Source organism: Octopus sinensis, linkage group LG6, assembly GCF_006345805.1.
Source record: "Octopus sinensis linkage group LG6, ASM634580v1, whole genome shotgun sequence".
NCBI classification, from domain to species: Eukaryota; Metazoa; Mollusca; class Cephalopoda; order Octopoda; family Octopodidae; genus Octopus; species Octopus sinensis.
The window spans coordinates 86,663,475-86,688,474 of record NC_043002.1 but is presented as its reverse complement, the minus strand read 5'-3'; the positions used below and the strand labels follow the sequence as shown (position 1 = coordinate 86,688,474).

The window sequence follows — 25,000 nt, the reverse complement described above, 5'->3', positions numbered from 1 at the left end:
ATATACACAAACCTTTATAGAAAGATACATACACATCAAGACACACACACATAAGACATCGCCAGCCAGCAGGAGATAAGTAACATCACTGGCCAGCCACATCTGGCAACTAAGAGATCATGGGATCCCATACTCAATCTCATGGAAAATCCTCAAGATCCCAGGTCCCTACATAAATAGGACGAAACATAGTAAGTTATGCATAGCTGAACACATGAGAATCTTAAAAGACTCGCTTGAATCAGAGGAACATTCTCAACTCCAGAACAGAGATTTTCAGGCCATGCTTACATTTTAGGAAGTTCTTGCTAGCCTTTTGGAGCCCACAAGATGGCAGCACAGTCAGACGTCGATAGTCAATAGCAAAGAGACATATCACCCATTTGTTTACTTTGAGTAGCAAGGTTTTTTCCTCTCCATTTTTTGAAGAGGGTCATAGGCCAACAGGTTTTGGGGTCTGACGATACACTATAAAGCTAAAGCAGCAAATGAAATAATTAATAATCCTTTTTAAGACATGTTGACACACATGATGTCCTAGTATCAAAGCAAACACAATACTATAGAAAATATATTTTCTTAGATAAAAATGAAAAACTAATCAAGATAGTGTTCAAGATTGAAATCAATTAGCTCCAAGTCTGATGTACTTTTGAAAGAAATAATTTTGCCTAGTCCTAATTACTGTCCTACATTTAATCACATATTTATTGTGTTTATATTGCAAATTGTGAACAATTATGTTTCCAATGGGCTGATCATTAGGTCACTGTATTTCCAGTGGCAAAAGTAATATAGGAGTGTCTGTAACTTAATATGTGTATCAAGGAATATTGTTCCTGGAGCTATGTTTGTTTGTTTGTTTGCTTTATATTTTTTTTGGTTTCCTTGATAGTGTTTATATATTAGCAAAAGCTATGCACATACATGTTTCATCATCATCATCATCATCATCACCATCATCATCATTTTACATCTGTCTTTCATGCTAGTTTAGGTTGGATGGTTTAACAAGCTCCAATGAGCCAGAGGGCTGCGTTAACCTCCAATGTTTACTTTGGCATGGTTTCAGTTGCTGGTTGCCCTTCCTAATGCTAACACTTTACAGAGAACACTGGGTGAACTTTTCTGTGGTACTAGCACTGATGAATTCACCAAGTAACTAGTAAAACAAGGTCCCTTGACTGAATGGTGTATAGTAGAAAGGGAGGTAGCTTTATGTCAAGTGTTGAGAGGCTAAAGTACGATAGGCTGACTGGAACTGGTGTCTCGTTGGATAGAAGATACATGGCTTTCCCAGCTTGAAAGAGAGAAAATATATCATTGTCACAAGGTGTCACAGCATACTCTCAAGGTACAAGAAAGTGAATACAAGAAAGAAAACAGATAGGGTAGATGGGTGAGTTCAAGTGAGTGTGAAAAGAGATTGACAAGTAGTTATATATATATATATATCTGTAAAATAATATGTGACAATTATTCAATAGCCAAGATAAAACTTTCGGATGCCGAGGTGGAAATCCACAACACTGTCTCTTTGGCATCCGAAACTCAGGCTATTGAATAATTGTCACATATTATTTTACAGATAAATTTCCTCTTTTTACATAATATTGAGGTTTCTTTCTTTCTTTTGTTATCTTACCGTTTTTACCAATATATATATATATAAATATTAGAAGTTTTACCAATATATATATATATATTATAAGTAGTTGAGGCAATATATATGTATATATATTATAAGTAGTTGAGGCTATGTCCGGTCACAGAGTGACCAATAATTTCACATCCAAAAAGGGCTTAGCCCCATGAATGTCTTATCAGACTCTAAAGCCGAAGAGAAAAAAGTCTTTGGCTTTAAAGTCTGATGAGATGTTCACAGGGCATAGCTCTTTGTAGATGCGAAGCCATTGGTCACTCTATGACTGGACATAGACTCAACTACTTATAAATACATTAATGCTCTGAGCTTTAGAGTGTGCTTCTTTTTCCAATATAAGACACATTGACGATCTATCTATCTATCTATATATATATATATATATATATATATATAAAATTTAAAGGACTGACCACTAAAAGTGGATGGTCAATATACTAGATACAGACGTCAAAATCGCTATTTTGACGTCTATATCTAGCATATTGACCGTCCACTTTTAATGGTCAGTCCTTTAAATTTTGTAGGTAAAAAATATTTTAATCTTCGGATTTTTTTAATATGCTAGGCCACTGGTTTTAATTGATTAATATCAACTTCTACCCTTATGCAATTTTATATATATATATATGGAGGCGCAATGGCCCAGTGGTTAGGGCAACGGACTCGCGGTCGTAGGATCGTGGCTTCAATTCCCACACCGGGCGTTGTGAGTGTCTAAAGAGCAAAAACACCTAAAGCTCTACGAGGCTCCAGCAGGGGGTGGTGGTGATCCCTGCTGTACTCTTTCGCCACAACTTTCTCTCACTCTTTCTTCTGTTGGCCTGCTCGCTTAGCCAGCAGGGTGGCGTCATTTGAAGGCTAAAACAATGCGAAGCGCATTGTGATCAGCTATGTGTAGCAACATCTGATAGCCTGGTCGGTCATGGTGATGATATATATATATATACACACACACACACATACCACCTTGCCTACCTTAGGCACTCTACTCTTGATGGAGATGTAGTATGCTATAGTAGCAAATGAAAAATGTCTTGGACATTGTAAATCTGATGGAGTCAATCTCACTTCAGACCTGACCACAAACAATTTCTTCCAGAAAAAAAAAAGAAAGGGAGGAGAGAAAAGAATAAATCCCAATACTGGACAGGTACATTATCAACCTGATAGAATGGAAGATAAAGATAACTGTTGTAGGATTTGAACTTGGAATGCTGTGAGTTTCAATGAACACTACCAGGCATTCTATCCAGCATTATAACAACTCTGCCAATTTGCTGCATTAAATACATCTATGTGTGAGTATGTATGCATACACATGCATATACATGTATGAATGAATAAAAATTCTGTCATATCTTCAGGATGTTCTTTTGGACTTACACCATATTAGTTTTGTTAGCGCAGTGGTGTTTCATAAGCAGTCTCTTTGTTTTCTTTTTACACCAGTGCCGGAGCTGTGATACCAGTGCTGGTGGCACGTAAGCGAACCATCTGATCATGGCAATTGCCAGCACCGCCCCGACTGGCCTCCGTGCCAGTGGCACGTAAAAAGCACCATCCGACCGTGGCTGTTTGCCAGCCTCGTCTGGCACCTGTGCCGGTGGCACGTAAAAAGCACCCACTACACTCATGGAGTGATTGGCGTTAGGAAGGGCATCCAGCTGTAGAAACATTGCCAGATCAGACTGGGCCTGGTGCAGCCTTCTGGTTTCCCAGACCCCAGTTGAACCGTCCAACCCATGCTAGCATGGAAAGTGGACGCTAAATGATGATGATGATGATTAGACTTGATGTCAACACTTTTCAATAACATTACTATTCATAGGACTCCACTATAGCAGAGAGTTTGCACTCAAAATGCAAACAGCTGATACCACAGCTGATATATTGTCTATTGCATTAAAATTTTGTCATTTCAATGTTCTTGTCAGATAAAATTTTTTTTCTCAGAAATATATTTGGTTGTGTGGTTGAGAAGTTTGCTTCCCAATCATGAGGCCTCAGGTTCAGTCCCACAGTGCAACATCTTGGACAAGTGTCTCCTACTCTAGCTCTGGGCCAACCAATGCTTTGCGAATGGATTTGGTAGACAGAATCTGAAAGTATGTTACACAGACACACACACGCGCACACGCATGTATAAATATCATCATCATTGTCCTAGTTTAACATCTGTAATCCAAGTTGGAATGGGTTGGACTGAGGACTGGCAAGCCAGGAGGTTGCATCAGGCCCCAATCTGGTTTGGCAAGGTTTCTACACTTGGATACCCTTCCTAATGCCAATCACACCAAGAGTGTAGTGGGTGCTTTTTATGTGCCACTGGCACAGATGCTAGTCTGGTGCCACTGGCATGGGTGCCAGTCAGTCAGCACTGGCATCAGCCACACTCAAATGGTGCTTCACCACCTCATCCCATGTCTTCCTGGGTCTACCTCTTCCACAGGTTCCCTCCACTTTCAAAGTGTGACACTTCTTCACACAGCTGTCCTCATCCATATATATATATATATCACGTGATCACGTGATCGACCAGACCATCAGATGTTGTTACACATCGCTGGTCACAATGCGTTCGAATTGTTTTTTAGCCTTCGGATGACGCTACCCCGCTGGCTAAGCGAGCAGGCCAACAGAAGAAAGAGTGGTGAAAGAGTACAGCAGGGATCACTACCTCCTGCCGGAGCCTCGTGGAGCTTTTAGGTGTTTTTGCTCAATAAACACTCACAACGCCCAGTCTGGGAATCGAAACCGTGATCCTATGACCGCGAGTCCGCTGCCCTAACCACTGGGCCATTGCACCTCCACACACACACACACACACCACACACACACACACACACACACACACACACACATACATACATACATATATATATATATATATATATATTATTCATACATGAAATTGCTGTCTTCCACACATACAGGTCAGTCCTTTCAGATGCTGGTGTCTCTGAGAAAGCACTTATGCCAGTGCTGCATTAACACACCTGTGCTGATGCTGCATAGCCACACCTGTGATGGTGACTCATAAAATGCACCCAGTACACTCTGTTAAGTGGTTAACATTAGGAAGGGTATCCAGCCATAGAAACCATGCCACAACAGACAGTTGGAATGGACAGCTCCCAGCTAACCAACCAGCTCTATGTCAAACTGTTAAAGCATACCAGCATGGAGACTGGACGTTAAACGATGATGATGGCATATATATGTATGTATATATGTAGGTGTTCTTTGTTTCCAATCTTCTGTGAAAGCATGTCTGACAGTGGGGAAATATTACTTTGCTTGGAAACAGATGTGGATAGGCAACAAGAAAGGCATCTGGCCATAAAGAATCTGCCTCAACAATTCCATCTGACCCAAGCAAACATGGAAAAGTAGATGTTAAATGGTGATGATGATGATGATGATGATGATGATGATGATGATGATGATGGTGGTGGTGGTGGTACTTGTGTTCACAAAAATCAATGGCATGACTCATGCATTGAAGAAAACAGTGAAAACATATCTACATGAATTAAAGTTAATTTTGCATTTCACATGTAATGCAACCAGGTAATATGGTGGAGGTAAGAGATAGGAAAATAACATGTATTTGCAACCTTGTAGAAACAGATATACAGCAATTGACTTATCTGTTATTCAAGGCAATAGAAAATTTTCTTTTCTGCAGTATTGGTCTAATCTGGGTTTTTGGGTTATTGTGTTGAAAAAGAAGCAAAGAGGAGGTTTGTAAAAAGAGGAGAATCAACAAGCATTCTGTTTATTATAGACAAAATGGCTGAAAGAAAACCCAGTTTTTGTTGATCTGAATACATCCAGTGAAAAACCAAAACTTCACCTGACTGCACACAGACCTTGAGATTGCTATGCGTCCAAATCTGACAGTAGATAAAAAATAATTTGTTGTTCAATTGGTGCTCTAGTCTTAATTATGCTATCTCTATTATGCTAATAACTATGTATGACTAAACACTTTTTTTGCATTTTAATAAGTAGTCTTTTGTTACTTACACACAGCATTTTGAGAAGGAAACACAAGTGGTTCCTGATCAATTGTTAAGTAACAAGGAAATTGATTGGGTTGATCCTTATTCAAACCTGCTGTAATAGCTAGTCCCCACAAGGCCCAATTTCACAGTAAGGCTAAATACATACAAATAGCAGTGTATATATTTATCAATAATATATATTTCTTTACTACTCACAAGGGGCTAAACAAAGAGGGGACAAACAAGGACAGACAAACAGATTAAGTCGATTACATCGACCTCAGTGCGTAACTGGTACTCAATTTATCAACCCCGAAAGGATGAAAGGCAAAGTTTACCTCGGTGGAATTTGAACTCAGAACGTAACGGCAATAATATATGCTAAAAGGTGGTGAGCTGGCTGAATCATTGGCATGCTGGGCAAAATTCTTAGTGACATTTCACATGTTTATGTTCTGGGTTCAAATGCCGCTGAGATCAGTTTGCTTTTCATCCTTCCAGAGTCAATAAAATAGGTACCAGTTGAGCACTGAGGTCAATTTAATCAATTTAATCCCACCCCTGAAATTGCAGGCCTCGTGTCAAAATTTGAAATCAATAATATATGCTGTATTAATACTTCAGTAACCATCTCTGTTATGACCATGAGATATAAATTTTTTAGCATTTAATATTCAGTTTGGAGATAGCTGGTAGATTTTAGGTTGAGATTTGACTATTAAGTTTAGCCTGCCAAGCCACTATTTCACATTGTGGTCACTACAAGAGGTTTCAATCATAGACAAGCAGGTTAGTAATCAAATAAGAGATACAGGCTTCATGCACATGTGCATGCATAAACATATGATTTAATATAATATAATCTTTTACTATTTTATTACTAACTAGGGCAGTGCATTGGCAGTATTTAGAGACATACTCTTACATTCTGAGTTCAAATCCTGCTGAGGTCACCTTCACTTTTCATCTTTCTGGAGTTTGATACAGTAACAGTTTAAGTGCTGGGGACGGTGGGGGAGGGGGGCTAAATATATTACACACCTTCCTCCAAATGTGAGACCTTGTGACTATGTGAGACAGCAATATTTTAACCATTAAATAGAATACATGCTAAATTTTAAAGAATGAATATAACAGGAGGTAAAGGACGAGGAGGAGGAGGACATTGTTGTGGCAGAAAGGGATCAATGTTGTCGTCATTGTCATTATCATCATCATTATCACCATTGTCGTCATCAAAAGTGGTGAGCTGGCAGAATCACTTGCACAGTAGACAAAATGCCTAGCAGCCTTTGTCTATCTTTACATTCTGAGTAATTTATCCCAAAATTGCTGGCCTTGTGCCAAAACGTGGAACCATTATTATTATTATCATTATTATTATTATTATTATTATTATTATTATTATTATCTTTATTATTATTTTGCTTTGGCTTAAGTTTGCTCTTATTCTTGATAGGATTTATGTGGATAGCAGGTTACTACTTATAGCCTTAGGTATCCACAAGTTTTCAGCAGCCTTTCAAGTGCTTAGAACCCTCCTGATAATTTTTGCTGACCCCAAGAGACAAACTTTCTGTAGGAGCTCTACTGGACATTCTATTCCAATCTCCTTCAACTATTTGTTTATATCTTTGCTTACTGTCCCCCAACACACCATTTATTATAGGCATAGCCTTATTGTTCACATACCCCAAATTCTTACTATTTCAAATTTTAAGGGATTGCATTATTTTCTTTTTGCTTTTCTTCCTCTTTCTTTACAATCTTGAAATCAAACAGGCATGATGGGGCAACTTCACTTTTCTTTATCTATAATTGTTATGTCCAGTCTGTTATTTTCTAACTTCTTGTCCATTTGAATAGGAAAGTCCCACAAAATCTAACATTTCTCCGACTACAGTATTCTTTTGACTTGGCGAATGTACTGTTTCCAGCTTCAAACTATTATTATTATTATTATTATTATTATTATTATTATTATGGTGGTGAGCTGGCAGACTCCTTAGCATACCGGACAAAATGTTTAGCAGCCTTTTGTTCATCTTCACATTCTAAGTTCAAATTCTGCTGAGGTCAATCTTACCTTTCATCCTTGTACCTTTTGTAGAAAGGATTATTATTATTATTATTATTATTATTATTATTTTTAAGACAGCAAGCTCGCAGAACTGTTAGCATGCCAGACAAGATACTTAAGGACATTTTATCCGTTGCTATGTTCTGAGTTCAAATTCTGCTGAGGTTGACTTTGCCTGTCATCCTTATCAGGGTGGATAAGATAAGTACTAGTTTTGCACTGGGATCAATGGTAATCAACTAGTCCCCTCCCACAAAATTTCAGGCTTTGTGCCTTTAGTAGAAAGGATTATTATTATTATTGTTGTTGTTTTTAGAGGAGTGATGGAATTATCAGAGCAATGGAAAAAATGCATTGCAATATTTGTTCTAGCTCCATGTTTTGAACTCAAATCCCACCAATGTCAACTTCACCTTTAATTTTTTCAAGGTTGATAAAATAAAGTACCATCAAGTACTGGGGGATCAATAATACCAACTTAGCCCCTTCCCTCAAAACTGTTGGCCTTATTTAATTATTATGTGTTTTGAAAGACTTGAAAGTGCATATCTCAGAAAATATTTTGAATCTGTTACACTTTCAGTACTCAAAATGCATGAAGAGAAATATGTTTGCATGTTATTAACATCATGCTCTGGAGGAATGAATAAAATGACAGGAGAATTTCATCATATTTACACAAAATTGTTTGATTAAATATTCTTCTTTTGCATTTTCTTTTTACTTTCCATTTCTTTTTTCTTTCTGTCTCTTTTTGCCAGTTGCAAACTTGAAAATTGAAGACTGGTGGTATCATTCCATCAACATGGAGATGCTGGTTGCCCTCATTCATACTTTGGATTTGAATTTCTATAATTTTGAATTTTTATGTATCACTTTTCATTTTGAACTTGACAAAGACAGGCTAGCTGTCGAAATATTTATTGCAATTGCATCACACTCTTTGTATTGTCTATTTACCTTTGTGAAGAGATATGTCAATCCTTTTAAAATATTAAATAGAAAGGATTATTATTATTATTATTAGAGTGCTGTATCATGTCAAATTGGTTGAACGATATTTTGGCATCTAGCATGCCTTCCACAGGTTCAAATATTACATGTTGGTCTACTTCATTTTTGTTAAGACTATATAGGACCGAGGTAACTCATCGGTCCTATATAGTTTTAACAAAAATGAAGTAGACTAACAGGTAATATTTGAACCTGTGGAAGGCATGCTAGATGCCGAAATATCGTTCAACCAATTTCCCATGATATGGCACTCTTCTATTTATTTGTGTATAACTTCTGGATGAGTTACCTCAGTCCTATATAGTCTTAACAAAAATGAAGTAGACTGACACGTAATATTTGAACCTGTGGAAGGCACGCCAGATGCCGAAATATCGTTCAACCAATTTTACATGATATGGCACTCTTCTATTTATTTGTGTATAACTTCTGGATGAGTTACCTCGGTCCTATATAGTCTTAACTATTATTATATGGACCAATTCTGAGGTTTCGCCCTTTTGACCAGGCTCCCGTGGCTTTTATGGGTTTTTCCACGTGAGACCTTTTCTTTTTTTGAAGCGTCTCCTCCATTGGGAGTCTTGTAAATTGTTGAATTTTTTCGGTGTTGTAAAGCTTGTTTACACGGACTTTTTTCTTTCGAAAAACAGACAAAACCTTTTGTAACCTTTCGTCCTTTTTGTCCCTTTATGTTTTCCAATCATATTTGTCAGCCCTTGTGGCCAATAAAAAGAATTTATTATTATTATTATTATTATTATTTTATTATTATTATTATTATTATTGAGTGAGAGAGCAACTACATGCTGAGGAAAAAATGTATGAAGCCTGATATACCAATCATACTCGTCTGATAAAGGTACACCAGGTACATGCATCACAAACATATGTGCACAATATGGTAACATCATATCAAGACAAACAGTGCATGACGTTGCAGGTGTGGCTCCATTAGAATTTTTTTCAGATCAAGTAGCCCATCCCACTCAAAATGTCCCTGAATAAGTGTTGTTTAAGGATGATGAGCAAGACATCCATGTTTCCAAGGGTGGATTATTCAAATACCAAAGAATCCCTCTCAACACATGGTTATGATGCTCCCACACCACACCTGCTTATGATCGGAGATGCACATATCATCAGCCATTAAATGGCATGCTCAACAGGTTAAGGTCAAACAACTGACAAGCAAATCTGTGGTATTTAACAGAATATTTGCTGTAGCCCATCTTTTACACCAAGTCAAAACATGTTAACACTTCCAATCAATTAAAATCAGAAGCCATAAGATTATTATAATTATTTATTAATATTATTGATTGTCTTTGCACAGCTTCTAATGCTGGAGATGTACTTCGGTGTCAGCTGTTCACTACCAGTGAACTAAGGTAACACCCCTTATTTTTCATGCACCATCAGGAGTGCTGTTTTCTGAAAATGCTCCACCCTTATTGCAGCCCCTATTTGTTTCATGGATTATTATTATTATTATTATTATTATTATTATTGTTATTATTATTATTATTATTTATATTATTATTATTATTATTTTATGTTTGACTTTTGCTTTACATTTATACAAGTTGGCTCCAAGTCTCACCCAGAGACCTCAAGAGACAAGTAGGAAGTTCATGTTGGTATTATGCCTAGGGTGCCATATATTTGGTTTTGTATATAGTGTTGTTATAGAGAATGTTTAAGAAACCATAAGAAAATTATGTGTTTTAAAACTTGAGATTACATAGAAAGTATTTTGTGTAAGATATGAGCAGTTCCCATGAGCACTATCTTTTGAATTTCTGCCTTTTTTGGGTTTCCTGGTATCTGAGCTAGGTAGCAATCAGCCCCTTTTGTTATTATTCCCAGGGCACCTATGACAATAGGTATTGTTTTAGTCTTCAGGTTCCACATTGTGCTAATTTCTATTTCAAGATCTTTATATTTGCTCAGTTTTTGGTAGGTCTTGACAGATACGTTTATATTGATTGGGACAGTCATTATTATTATTATTATTATTATTATTATTATTATTATTAAGGGCAGTGAGTTGGCAGAATTGTTACTACACCAAGCAAAATGCTTAGCAGCATTTTGTCTGTCTTTACATCCTATGTTCAAATGCTACCAAAGTTAATTTGCCTTTCATCCTTTCAGAGTTGATAAAATAAGTACCAGTTGAACACTGGGGTCAATATAATTGACTTGCCCCCTCCCCCCAAATTGTTAGCCTTGTGCTTTAGTAGAAAAAATTATTATTATTATTATGATTATCATTATTATTATTTTGACAAAATTGTTAGTGTAAAACAAATTGTTTTGTGGTATTTCCTTGAGCCTTTTATGTTCAGAGTTCAAATCTCATCTAAGTCAACTTTGTCTTTTATCCCTCCAGGGTCAATAAAATAAAGTACCTGTAAACTAATGGTATTAATGTAATTTACTAAATCCTGCTTCAACACTGTTGGCCATGGGCAGAATCATTAGAGAACTGGGAAAAAAATGATTTGAGGTATTTGTTCTGATTCAGTACATTTTGAGTTCAAATCCGGGCTAAGTCAACATTGTCTTTCATTCTTTTGGTGGCGGGGGGGATTGATAAAATATATCACTTGTCAAGTAATGGGGTTGATATAGTCGACATGCCCTCCCTGCTACTGCAAACTTGTTGATTTTGTACCATTATTATTATTATTATTATTATTATTATTATTATTATTTAAGCATTTTTCAACATGAATAATAAAGTGGAGATAAAATATTACCCATATTGAGATAAGGAAGAATTGTGATAAGGATAGCCGCAGCAGCAGTAGCAGCAACCTACTCCATAATCCTATCCTCATAACCACTCCCATTCTCAAAAGATTATAATTCAATGAAACGGTCTCTGTGTTGTCATTTGGCTTGCTAGAAATAGTAGCTAAATCTCCCCTAAATCACATCTTGTCCTTTAAAAATATAGAAGTACACATTTAAATTGTGGGCTTCTGAACCTTACAATATGTAAAAACTAAAAATAAAACAAAAGCAGGCACAGCAGTGTGGTTAAGAAACTCGCTTCCCAACCATATGGACTTGGGTTCAGTCCCACTTCATGGCACCTTGGGCAAAATGTCTTTTACTATGGCTCAGGTCATTTGTGAGTGGATTTTGTAGACGGAAACTGAAAAGAAGCTCATTATACATACATACATACATACATACATACATACATACATACATACATACATACATACTGGAGGCACATGGCCTAGTGGTTAGAGCAGCGCACTCGCGGTCAAGGGATCGCGGGTTCAAATCTCAGACCGGATGATGTATGTGTTTATGAGCGAAAACACCTAAGCTCCACACGGCTCCGGCAGAAGGTAATGGCGAACTTCTGCTGACTCTTTTGCCACAACTTTCTCTCACTCTTTCCTCCTGCATCTTGCAGCTCACCTGCGACAGACTGACATCCCGTCCAGGTGGAGAACCTATATGCCAAGAAACCGGGAAACCGGCCCTTATGAGCCAGGCATGGCTTGAGAAGGAACAACAAACAACATATATATATATACATATATATATATATATATATATATAATATATATATATATAATATATATATATATATATATATATATGGAATAAGAGGATTTTTCTATGTGCCGGTGGCACGTAAAAAACACCATCCGAGTGTGGACGTTCGCCAGCCTCGTCTGGCACCTGTGTTGGTGGCACATAAAATCACCCACTACACTCTCGGAGTGGTTGGCGTTAGGAAGGGCATCCAGCTGTAGAAACACTGCCAGATCTGACTGGCCTGGTGCAGCCTTCGGGCTTCCCAGACCCCAGTTGAACCTCCAACCCATGCTAGCATGGAAAGCGGACGTTAAACGATGATGATAGGATTTTTAATGGAGACAATACTCTGTGTATTGTACAACTGTTTTTTGTACTCGTTTATGGGCTAAGGAGTAATACAAAATTTTATGTAGAAGATAAAAAAACTTCACCTTTCAGTACTTTACAGCCAAAAACGAAATTGTGCTTACAGTGATTTGTAAGACTTGAATGGGATACATTTTGATCCTGTATCAATTTCGCCAGTTATATCTTTAATTATTCGACGAACACCCACCAATATGAATTCACCATGTAGAATTTTAATTGAATCTTACCACAAACAGTAAACCCTGAAGAAGGAAATATTATTCGATGGTGTTGAATATGGACTGTTCCTACAGCCTGATAATATTTTCTGAAATGGCCATAGGTTTTTAACTGATTTTTACTTCTCATGGTTTTTAACCGACTTTTGCCTTCATGATATCTTGTGTTACTGAACACTATTTATTCTCCCTCGAATACATGTATCTACACACACATACACAGTTTTTAGGATTTTATATCTTATATCATTTACACTTTATACCTTATTAATTTTATTATATTTTTCATCATCTTTTATTATTTTTTATTATTTTTTATTACTCTTTACTCTCTTTTACTTGTTTCAGTCATTTGACTGCGGCCATGCTGGAGCACCGCCTTTAGTCGAGCAAATCGACCCCAGGACTTATTCTTTGTAAGCCCAGTACTTATTCTATCGATCTCTTTTGCCGAACCGCTAAGTGATTTTTTAATATAAACATGTATCCCATCCAAGTCTTATAAATCCCTGTAAGGAAAATTTCGTTTTCGGATGTAAAGTATTGACAACTGAAATTTTTATCTTCTACAAAAAAATTTATGTGTGTGTGTGTGTGTGTGTATCTTCCTATTTCTCATCATCATCATCACCATTTAACGTCAGTTTTCCATGCTGCCATGGGTTGGACGGTTTGACTGAAAACTGGTAAGCTGGGGAGCTGCACCAGGTTCCAATCTGATTTGGCATGGTTTCTATAGCTGGATACCCTTCCTAATGCCAACCACTCCAAGAGTGTAATGGGTGTTTTTTATGTGCCACCACCGGCATGGGTTCCAGTTACAAAACACTGGCTTCTGCCACAACTATAAATAAATGAATATATATATATATATATAGAGAGAGAGAGAGAGAGAGAGAGAAAGAGAGAGAGAGAGAGAGAGAGAGAGAGAGAGAGAGAGAGAGAGAGAGAGAGAGGGACCTGCTATCTGAGTTGACAGTACATTTGTAGATAAAGCAATTAAGAGTATGCAGACAGGGAAAGCCCCCGGCCCGTCAGGAATCACTACAGAGATGCTCAAAATATCTGGCAGTGTCAGCTATAGCCTAGTCACCCATATAGTTAACCAGGTGATACACGAAGGAGTCATACCCAATGACTGGTGTAGCAGCGCTATAGTCAACTGATACATAGGAAAAGGTGATGCTTTAGATACAAATAATTACAGAGGTATCAAGTTGTTAGATCAGGTAATGAAGGTCATGGAGAGGGTCATAGCCCAACTAATTAGGGAGAGAGTCAGTTTAGATGAGATGCCGTTTGGGTTTGTGCCAGGGAAAAGCACCACTGATGCTATATTTCTGGTAAGGCAGCTGCAGGAGAAATACTTGGCCAAAGATAAACCTCTGTACCTGGCTTTTGTTGACATGGAGAAAGCCTTTGACAGGGTCCTCCGATCCCTTATCTGGTGGTCAATGAGGAAACTAGGGATAGATGAATGGTTAGTGAGAGCTGTGCAAGCCATGTACAGGGATGCTATCAGTAAGGTGAAGGTTGGCAACGAATACAGTGAAGAATTCCGGGTGGAGGTAGGGGTCCACCAAGGTTCAGTCCTTAGCCCCCTCCTATTTATCATAGTCCTCCAGACAATAACAGAGGAATTTAAGACAGGATGCTCCTGGGAGCTCCTCTATGCTGACGACCTTGCTCTAATTGCTGAGTCACTATCAGAACTAGAGGAGAAGTTTCAGGTGTTGAAACAAGGATTAGAATCGAAGGGCCTGAGAGTCAACCTAGCTAAAACCAAAGTCCTAATAAGTAGGAGGGCAGGCAAACCACAAATCCCTTCAGGTAGATGGCCTTGCTCGATCTGTAGAAAAGGCATCGGTAGAAACTCTATAAGATGTAGCCAGTGTAAGCTATGGACACCTAAGAGGTGCAGCAATATCAAAGGAAGGCTAACTGGGAAGATAGTTTTTGTATGTGGCAGATTCTCAGGAGCAATAAACACTGAAAATGTGCAGAAAACAACTTCCGTCACATTCCAGGGAGAAAAACTAGAAGTCGTTGATAGCTTCCGTTACCTAGGTGATCAAGTCAGTAGCGGGGGAGGTTGCACTGAAAGTGTAGCTGCTAGAATAAGAATATCCTGGGCAAAGTTCAGAGAGCTCTTACCTCTGCTGTAACAAAAGGCCTCTCGCTCAGAGTAAAGGGTAGACTGCATGACACATGTGTACGAACAGCCATGCTACATGGCAATGAAACATGGGCTGTGACTGCTGAGGATATGCGTAGACTCGTGAGGAATGAAGCTAGTATGATCCAATAGATGTGTAATGTCAGTGTGCATATTCAACAGAGTGTAAGTACCTTGAGAGAAAAGTTGGACCTAAGAAGCATCAGATGTAGTGTGCAAGAGAGACGACTGCACTGGTATGGTCATGTGGTGAGAATGGATGAGGATAGCTGTGTAAAAAGTGCCACACCCTAGTGGTTGAGGGAACTTGTGGAAGCGGTAGACCCAGGAAAACCTAGGATGAAGTGGTGAAGCACAACCTTCGAACATTAGGCCTCACTGAGGCAATGACCAGTGACCGAAACTTTTGGAAATATGCTGTGCTTGAGAAGACCCGGCAAGCCAAGTAAGACCATAACCTTGTGGCCTAAGCCAGGGGTGTAACCAGCCCACTTATGCGTACCTTCCCTTCATTGGACACTGCTTGCGAAGACCTGTTGAGGCAAGTGAAATCGAAATCAAATTCGATGACTGGTATCTGTGCTAGTGTAGCACTAAGAACACCATCCGAGTGTGATCATTGCCAGAGCGGCTAACTGGCATTTAGTGGAGCACTAAGAGTACCATCTGAGCGTGATCGTTGCCAGAGGAGCTAACTGGCGTTCGTGCTGGTGGCATGTAAAAAGCACCATTTGTGCGTGATCATTACCAGCATCGCCTTACTGGTACTTTTGCCGGTGTGTAGGTGACATGGAAAAAAAAAAAGATTTTCTTGTAGCCGTTGCCAGTACCACCTGACTGGCCCTCGTACCGGTGGCATGTAAAAGCACCCACTGCACTCTCGGAGTGGTTGGCATTAGGAAGGGCATCCAGCTGTAGAAATTCTGCCAGATCAAAATTGGAGCCTGGTGCAGCCATCTGGTTAGCCAGACCTCAGTCAAATCGTCCAACCCATGCTAGCATGGAAAGCGGACGTTAAACGATGATGATGATGATATATATACATGGAGAGAGAGAGAGAGATTAGAGGTTGTATTAACCTCATGAATGAATGATTCCATCCAAGGAAATACTGGTACAATATTTACTGAGTGTTAATTGAAACACCTATAAGGGATGATGATTAATTTGCTGTTAATAATAAACAATTATCAACTTCCCAATCTCAATTTTCTTTTGCCTCTGTTATATATATATATATATTTTAAAAGGTTGAATGTGAGTTTGTCCTTTAATTGGAGTAACTTCCAAAGATTTCTAACGTTGTTTCTTTATACTTTACTTTTGAATTTATTGGTGTAAATTTGTGCAGGTATGAAAACTTATATAGACTTATTAATGAATTTGTTAAAATGTGTTTAGTAAATCATATACTTTATATATATACACACACATACACACACACACATGTGTGTATTACTATGTCAGTTTATTGAGGCAGATTTTCTATGGCTGGATGACCTTTCTGTCACCATCCCTTACTTGTTTCCAAGCAAAATAACATTTTACTTATTAATGAATTTGTTAAAATGTGTTTAGTAAATCATATACTTTATATATATACACACACACACATGTATGTATTATTATGTCAGTGCGCTAGTAGGAATGTTAGTACACCAAGCAAATTGCTTTACATCATTTCATCCATCTTTATGTTCTGAGTTCAAATTCTGCCGAGGTCGACTTTTTCACTTGTCCTTTTGGGGTCGATAAAATAAGTACCAATTTCACACTGGGGTTGATGTAATCAATTAGACCCCTCCCTGCAAATTTCATGTCTTGTATCTATAGTAGAAAGGATCATTATTATTATTGTATTTGTTGTTATTTTAGTGGTAATAGTAATAGTAGTAGCAGCAGCAGTAGCAGTGGCGGCAACAGAAAGGGGCTAAGTGCATGAGAATAATCACCAACAACAAGACTTCTTATAAAACAAATCAGTATTTCTGTGTCTTTCAACATCTAAAACAATAAAAAAAAAAGTATGTGCAAAAATTACGGCAAAAATTACTGAGGCTTTACTGGGAAGTTTTGCCACATATATTTCAAATTGTACTGAAGAATTGGTTGAAGATAATACAAAATGATACATGAAGCAGAATCTTTATTAAACAGGGTATTAGATAATTTGGTTTCAGGTGGCAGACAGATTAAGTCTTTACATCAAATAGACAAAGACGATATTTGAAATCATAATACAAAGAGCCGAAATAACAACCCCAATGCTTCTGGTTCAATTTTATTACAGTTCTATCAACTCACCATCCCATATTGGTATGATTCATCGATCCCACTAGGCTGAAAAGCAAAACTAGTTTCAGTGGCACCTGAATTCAGAGTATATAGAATTGGAACAAATACTGCAATGCAAGCACTCAATCCAATGCTCTAATGATTCTACCGGTCCACCATCTTAATATTGGAACTCAAGAAATAACAGAGACAGCTGATATGAATCTATCAAATTTAATTTATTAGCAGATCAGTTAATATGTATAACAAATGCTTTGCTTTTTGTTCAAGTCGTTGCTCTAAATACAAACAAAAAAGATTGTTGCCTACTTGACTAAACTTCAATTAGATAAGACATATAAATACATACATGATAAATCAGTGAAACAAAAATGACTCGTAAAATATTAATGATACTATTTGTAAAACATTTACAGGACAACCTGAAAAACATTGCTCAAATTTTCCATTTAAACCTACATCTGTATTCATAGACACATACATAAACATGAATGCCAATGCTTGGTGTTGTACAAGGTCTTTGTCATTTTCATTATTAGCCTACTTTATGTTGCTGCTAATAGGTATCACCTAAATAAATTTTAAAACAATATAATGCATGGATACAGTCAACCAGAGACATATATCTGCAGCTCTTAATATATGACCATAGACATTTTCGGTCAATTATAAATAACAAAAAGAGGTTTACATAGCATGTAATGACTCACATATTTCAACATCTGCTAACAACAATGTTTAACCTTGCTGTTTTTATTCCATTCGTAATTCATAAGTATATCTTCTAACTTATTCTATAGCAACACAGATTTTTCTACAGCTTATCAGAATGTTACTACCATGCAAAATCAATCTCTTTTTCCATGACAGAAACATCAAACAACATTTCAAAGGGTGAAACTGTGAATGAATCTTTTTATTATACAAAGGGAAGACAAATTTTGCAAGCTATAAAAGTACATATCTATTCATTTAAGTGCGTGTATGTGCAAATACACACACACACACACACACACACACACACACACACACACACACACACACACACACACACACACACACACACACACACACACACACACACATATCATTGTCATCATCAGTTTAACATCCACTTTTCCATGCTTACAAGGATCAAACAAAGTTTATTGAGGCAGATTTTCTATGGCTGGATGACCTTTCTGTCACTATCCTTACTTGTTTCCAAGCAAAATAATATTTCTCCATGACCAGGCATGTTTTTGCAAACTATTGGAAATGAATGACATTCATTTACAACAACCACAATGTATCAAAGCTAACACACACAAACTCACAACAAGCTTCTTTTGGTTTCCATTTACTAAATCTGCACAAGACGTAGGTTAGCCTAGAGCTGCTCAAGGTGCCATGCAGCAGGACTGAATGTGACACCATGTGGTTGGAAAGCAAATTTCTTAGTTCCACAGCTGTGCCTGCACTGATGCACATACATACATATCAACATGTATATATAGGTACAAGCATGGGTGTGTGGTAAAGAGTTTCCTTCTCAACCACATGATGTCATGTTCAGTCCCACTGCCTGGCACCTTCGGCAAGTGTATCTCTACTATTACCTTGAACCAATTAAAGACTTGTGAGTGAATTTAATAGAGGGAGATTGAAAGAAGTTATCATATATATATATATATATATATATATATATATATATATATGTATATGTATATATAATAGGCAGAGTTAACAACTACTGAAAAGGTTGTAAGATGCAATGAAAATTTTAGAAAAAAAGTAAATGAGTGGAAACTTTAGAGATGAGTGTGTTAAATTATAAGGCACTAAAAAAGAATGACTCCCCAAACACAACAGAATATGTTTCAACAAACAAATGCACATAAAGAATCTTGCAAACAAAATCCAAAAACGATATATATATATCTTCTCTCAGAGGATATAGGACTCTGGAGATGTCATGCATCTACAACATGAGTTGGATGCAATACACAGGTGGGATGAGGAAAATAACATGCAGTTTAAAGCTGGAAAATTCCAAACCCTGCACTACCAACACAGGAAGCTTAATTAAAAAGCAGATAGGATACACTGACCCAGGAGGAATTCCAATTCCCAAACCAAAATCAGTGTGTGACCTAGACATCACCATGAGTAATGATGCATCTTTCCTGGTGCACATTACCAAGTTGACAATAAAATGCAGAAGCTTGTCTGGATTGATCTGTCAAACTTTCAAAACAAGAGAAAAGGAAACCACGATGGTCTTCTGGAGGACTTTCATTCTCAGCTGTCTGGATTACTGCTTCCAACTGTGGTCACCAAACAGTTTAAAATTAACAAGGGAACTTGAGATGACCCAGCAAAGTTACATGAAAAAGATTGACACAATGCAACATATCAGCTACTGGGAGAGATCGAAAGAGTTAAGACTTTACTCCCTGGGGCGAAGGTGGGAAAGATATGCAGTAATATACATCTGGAAAATCCTAGACAAACTGGTATAAAAGTTTGGCATTGTCAATTACATAAACAGTAGGACAGGGCGCCACTGCATAGTACCAAAAAACCCCAACATTGCCATCAGGATACAGAACCAGATACTGCAACAGCTTGGGTTTCAAAGCCTGCAGCTCTTCAATATCCTCCCACAAAGCCTGAGAGACCTGCATAGCATGGATGTAGGCTTTTTCAAAACAAAACTAGATCTCCTGTCAAGAGTTCTGGATGAACCTACCACAAGGCAAGAAACAAAGATGAGGGCAGTAATGTCAAACTCCCTCATCGACCAAATGTCACACATCAGAGTAGGTTTAATGAAAGTGTAGCAAAGTAAATGGCAGTGCCCCAGCATGGCTGCAGTCCTTGGACAGAAACTTAACAAGAGAAAAATATATACATCACTTTCACCTATTGTGCCCTCAGTACATTGCAGATTTTTCTGGCTAATATATGTAAATTTATATCACAGACTCCTCAATATATTGTGGGCCTATAGGTATTTATATTTTTTAGATACTAATTATTACTGTGGGAGGTTTTGGAACATATCACCTGTGATAGTCGAGGGATTACTCTGTGTGTGTGTGTGTATACGCACACACACACCCACATATATATACATTTAATGATATATACACATATACGCATACATATATATACATACACACATATGTATATAATGTGTGTATGTATGTATATATATATATATACATACTCTTTTACTGGTTTCAACCAGAGGCTGGGGCCATGCTGGAGCATCACCTTTCAGTGTTTCTGTACTGTTTTTGATGAAGAAGCTTTTCGGAGCTGCTTTTCTTTGTGCCTACTGCTGTGATGTAGGTTCATCTGAGATTTCGGATAGAAATTTGTCCAGCTACTTTTTTAACGTTTCCACATGTACACCTTGTAGATTTCTTAGGTTCCTTGGCAGGATGTTTAAACAGTTGTGGTCCTCTGAAACCCAAGCTGTTGCAACACTGGATCCTTATCTGAGATGAAGATGACAGTATCTTTGTTATTATGCAGTGCTGTCCCATTCAGTGGTTGGTATAGCTACTCATTTTTTCATTTGAGTAGACGGGACCAGTGTGAATTAATACTACTCGTTCAAGGGAAGGCAGCGAACTGGCAGGAGCGTTAGCATGCCGGGCGAAATGCTTTGCAGTATTTCGTCTGCCATTACGTTGTGAGTTCAAATTCCACCGAAGTCAACTTTGTCTTTCATCCTTTCATGGTCGATAAATTAAGCACCAGTTACGCACTGGGGTCGATGTAATTGACTTAATACCTATGCATGTCCTTGTTTGTCCCCTCTATGTTTAGCCCCTTGTGGGCAATAGAGAAATAGGTATAGCTTTTAATTCCAAAGTAAAAAGTGTTTATAAGAAAAGTATTTTCTTATTTTTCATATGAATTGTGACCATGCTGGATCCCATTTTAAGTTGATCATATTGCTCCCTGTTTCTTTCTTTTTTTTTTTGGTCTGGTGCACATTTTATCAATCTCTATTTATCAAATCTTTGACATCATTTTGACATGTCACCAATTTTGTAACTATGATTGAAAAGAAATAATGCTGCAGTCGCTTGACACTGTCATTGCTAAAGTCTTGATTTAAAGTGATTTAACCCTTTAGCATTTAAACCGGCCATATCCGGCCAAAAGTAATCTGCCTGTTTTATGTTCAAACTGACCAGATCTGGTCTCTCACACCAACCTTACAATATCATTCCGAAAATTAACAGCTACCCCATCAAAATCTCATAGCTACAAGATAATGCATGATTAGTTCAAAACAATGAGGATGAAGAAGCATTAGTTTTGGTAGAATAATGTGAACACTAAAGGGTTAAACCTTCGATCAAATTTTCATAATAATTTACACTCCATTATTTAATACCAGCTTAACCCTTTAGCATCTAAACCAGTCATATCAGGCCCAAATATTCTACCTGTTTTATGTTCAAACTGGCCAGATCTGACCTCTCACACTTACTTTACAATATTATTCTAAAAACAAACAATCAGATCATCAAAATCTCAATGCTTCGAGATAATGTATAATTAATTCAAAGCAATGTGAATAAATAAGCAATACATTTGACAGAGTAATTTGAATGCCTAAAGGGTTAAGGCAGCAAGCTGGCAGAATCATTAGTGAGCTGAGCAAAATGCTTTCACCTGTCATTATGTTCTGAGTTCAAATGCCACCAGGGTCAATTTTGCCTTTCATTCATTTGGGGTTAATGAAATAAGTACCAGCTGAATACAGGGGTCAATGTAATCAACTAGCCCCCACCAACAAAATTTCAGGCATTGTGCCTATAATGGAAAGGATTATTTAAAATTATTTAAAATTGGGCAAGTGTCTTCTACTATAGTCTCGGGCTGACCAAAGCCTTGTGAGTGGATTTGGTAGACGGAAACTGAAAGAAGCCCGTCATGTGTATGTATATGTATGATGATCAGCTTTTGCTCTTCTCCCCACCTCTCTTTCATCATAATCCTCATCATTATCATTTAATGACCCCTTTCCCATGCTTGCTTGGGTCAAACGGAATTTGTTGACATAGGTGCAGGAGTGGCTTTGTGATAAGTAGCTTACTTACCAACCACATGGTTCCAGGTTCAGTCCCACTGCGTGGCACCTTGGGCAGGTGTCTTCTACTATAGCCTCAGGCCGACCAAAGCCTTGTGAGTGGATTTGGTAGACGGAAACTGAAAGAAGCCTGTCATGTGTATGTATATATATATATATATATTATATATATATATATGTGTGTGTCTTTGTGTGTCTGTATTTGTCCATCCCCCAACATCGCTTGACAACCGATGCTGGTGAGTTTACATCCCCGTCACTTAGCGGTTCGGCAAAGAGACCGATAGAATAAGTACTAGGCTTACAAAGAATAAGTCCTGGGGTCGATTTGCTCGACTAAGGGCGGTGCTCCAGCATGGCTGCAGTCAAATGACTGAAACAAGTAAAAGAGTAAAAGAGTAATGACAAAGTAATTTTTTACTAAATTCTTCACTATTTTCATGCTTATTTTTATATAGTAACCTTCCATTATTTGGCAATTTATGAAAACCTCGTGTATTTCCTAATGCTCATTCACCAAATCACTCTATAATTTGTCATATGGAAAGGTGCAGGCTTTAAGTTGACATTGTCTTCTGGTGACCAGTGATAAAAGTAGAATAAAGCAAACTTCCGGTGTTTATTTATTTTAAGCTTTTGTTTGGAGAAAACTGTAAGTCATTGCTACTGACTACAATTCAAGCAATGGCTAATTCAGGAAACCTGTGAATGGGCGATAAAATACAGACCTAGCTACATTACACAAAACTTACAGGACACTTGTGAAGTAGATATTCTATATGCACGTGTGTGTGTGTGTGTGTGTGTGTGTGTGTGTGTGTGTGTGTGTGTATGTGTGCTTGTGTGTGTAAGTTGGTGTGTCTTGTATATATGTGTGTATGAGTATTTACATGCATGTATGTATGTGTGTGTATGTATGCATGTATGTATGTATAATGTATATATATATATATGTATGCATATACATGCAAACACACTCCTATATATATATATATATATATATATATATATATACACAAAACATTTATATGTATTTACATACTCATGAACTACATGAATATGTATATGTACACACACACATACATACATGTATATATGCATTATGTTTGTGTGTGTGTGAGTGATTGACATCTGATGTCCATGTCCCATGCTGGCATGGGTTAGAGAGGATCCACTGATACATATGTAAATAAACATAGTTATATCATATCTCTCTCTCTCTCTCACTATATATATCATATATATATATATATATATAATATATATATATATAATACACACATATATATGTATGTTTATATATATATATATATGTGTGTAAGTGGTGTATATATATATATATATATATATATATATATATATATATATATATATATATATATATATATATATATATATATATATATATATTTATATCTTCATCATTTAGCGTCCGTTTTCCATGCTAGCATGGGTTGGACGGTTCTACTGGGGTCTGTGAAGCCAGAAGGCTTCATCAGGCCCAGTCAAATCTGGCAGTGTTTCTACGGCTGGATGCCCTTCCTAACACCAACCACTCCGTGAGTGTAGTGGGTGCTTTTTACGTGCCACCCGCACTGGTGCCAGACAGAGCTGGCAAACGGCCACGAACGGATGGTGCTTTTTATGTGCCACCGGCACGAGGGCCAGGCGAGGCTGGCAACGGACACGAAACGGGGCGGTGCTGGCAACGGTCCGCGAACGGAAAGTTCTCTTACATGCCACCGGCACTGGTAACACATCTGCAATTTCCATTGATCGATTCCATTGATCGATTTCGATTCTGATCCTCACTTCCCTCAATGGGTCTTCACAAGCAGAGTTTCGACATGCCACCGCACTGGTAGCACATCCGCAATTCCATTGATCGATTTCGATTCTGATCCTCACTTGCCTCAACACGTCTTCACAAGTAGAGTTTTGTGTCCCAAGAAGGGAAGGTATGCATACGTAGGCTGGCTCCATCCCATGTAGAAGGCCACGGGTTTGTGCTCACTTGTCCTGCCGGGTCTTCTCGCGCACAGCACACTTCCAGAGGTCTCGGTCTCTAGTCATTTCCTCAGTGAGACCTAAAGTTCGAAGGTCGTGCTTCCACCACCTCGTCCCAGGTTTTCCTGGGTCTGCCTCTTCCACAGGTTCCCTATGTATATATATATTATACATGTGTATGTGTATATATATATAATATATATATATGTACATATATACATATATATGTATGTATATAAATATAAGATAACAAACAAAGGAAAACATTCCTTCAAAGGGATGTGTAAAGCATCCAATTCATTGGTACGATGGTTGAATACCACAATTGGTTATATATAAAAAAATATATATAAGTCGAAACAAATTGTTAGCTTTTTTAGTTTTTTAAATAATTGTTATGTTGTATTATATTACATCATATTCATAGTATGATGTATTACATATATGTATTATAGTATTATGTTATAATATGAATAAATTATTGGTTTGTCATTTATATGTGTCATTAT

The 25,000-nt window shown here is 37.5% G+C and overlaps 1 protein-coding gene across 3 annotated transcripts in view; it reads right to left on the bottom strand.

The window, feature by feature from the left end:
• The window catches only part of LOC115212964 (protein phosphatase 1B), a 243,233-nt gene that overhangs the window by 203,022 nt on the left and 15,211 nt on the right, over positions 1 to 25,000 (bottom strand). The gene's annotated exons all lie outside the window — the stretch shown is intronic.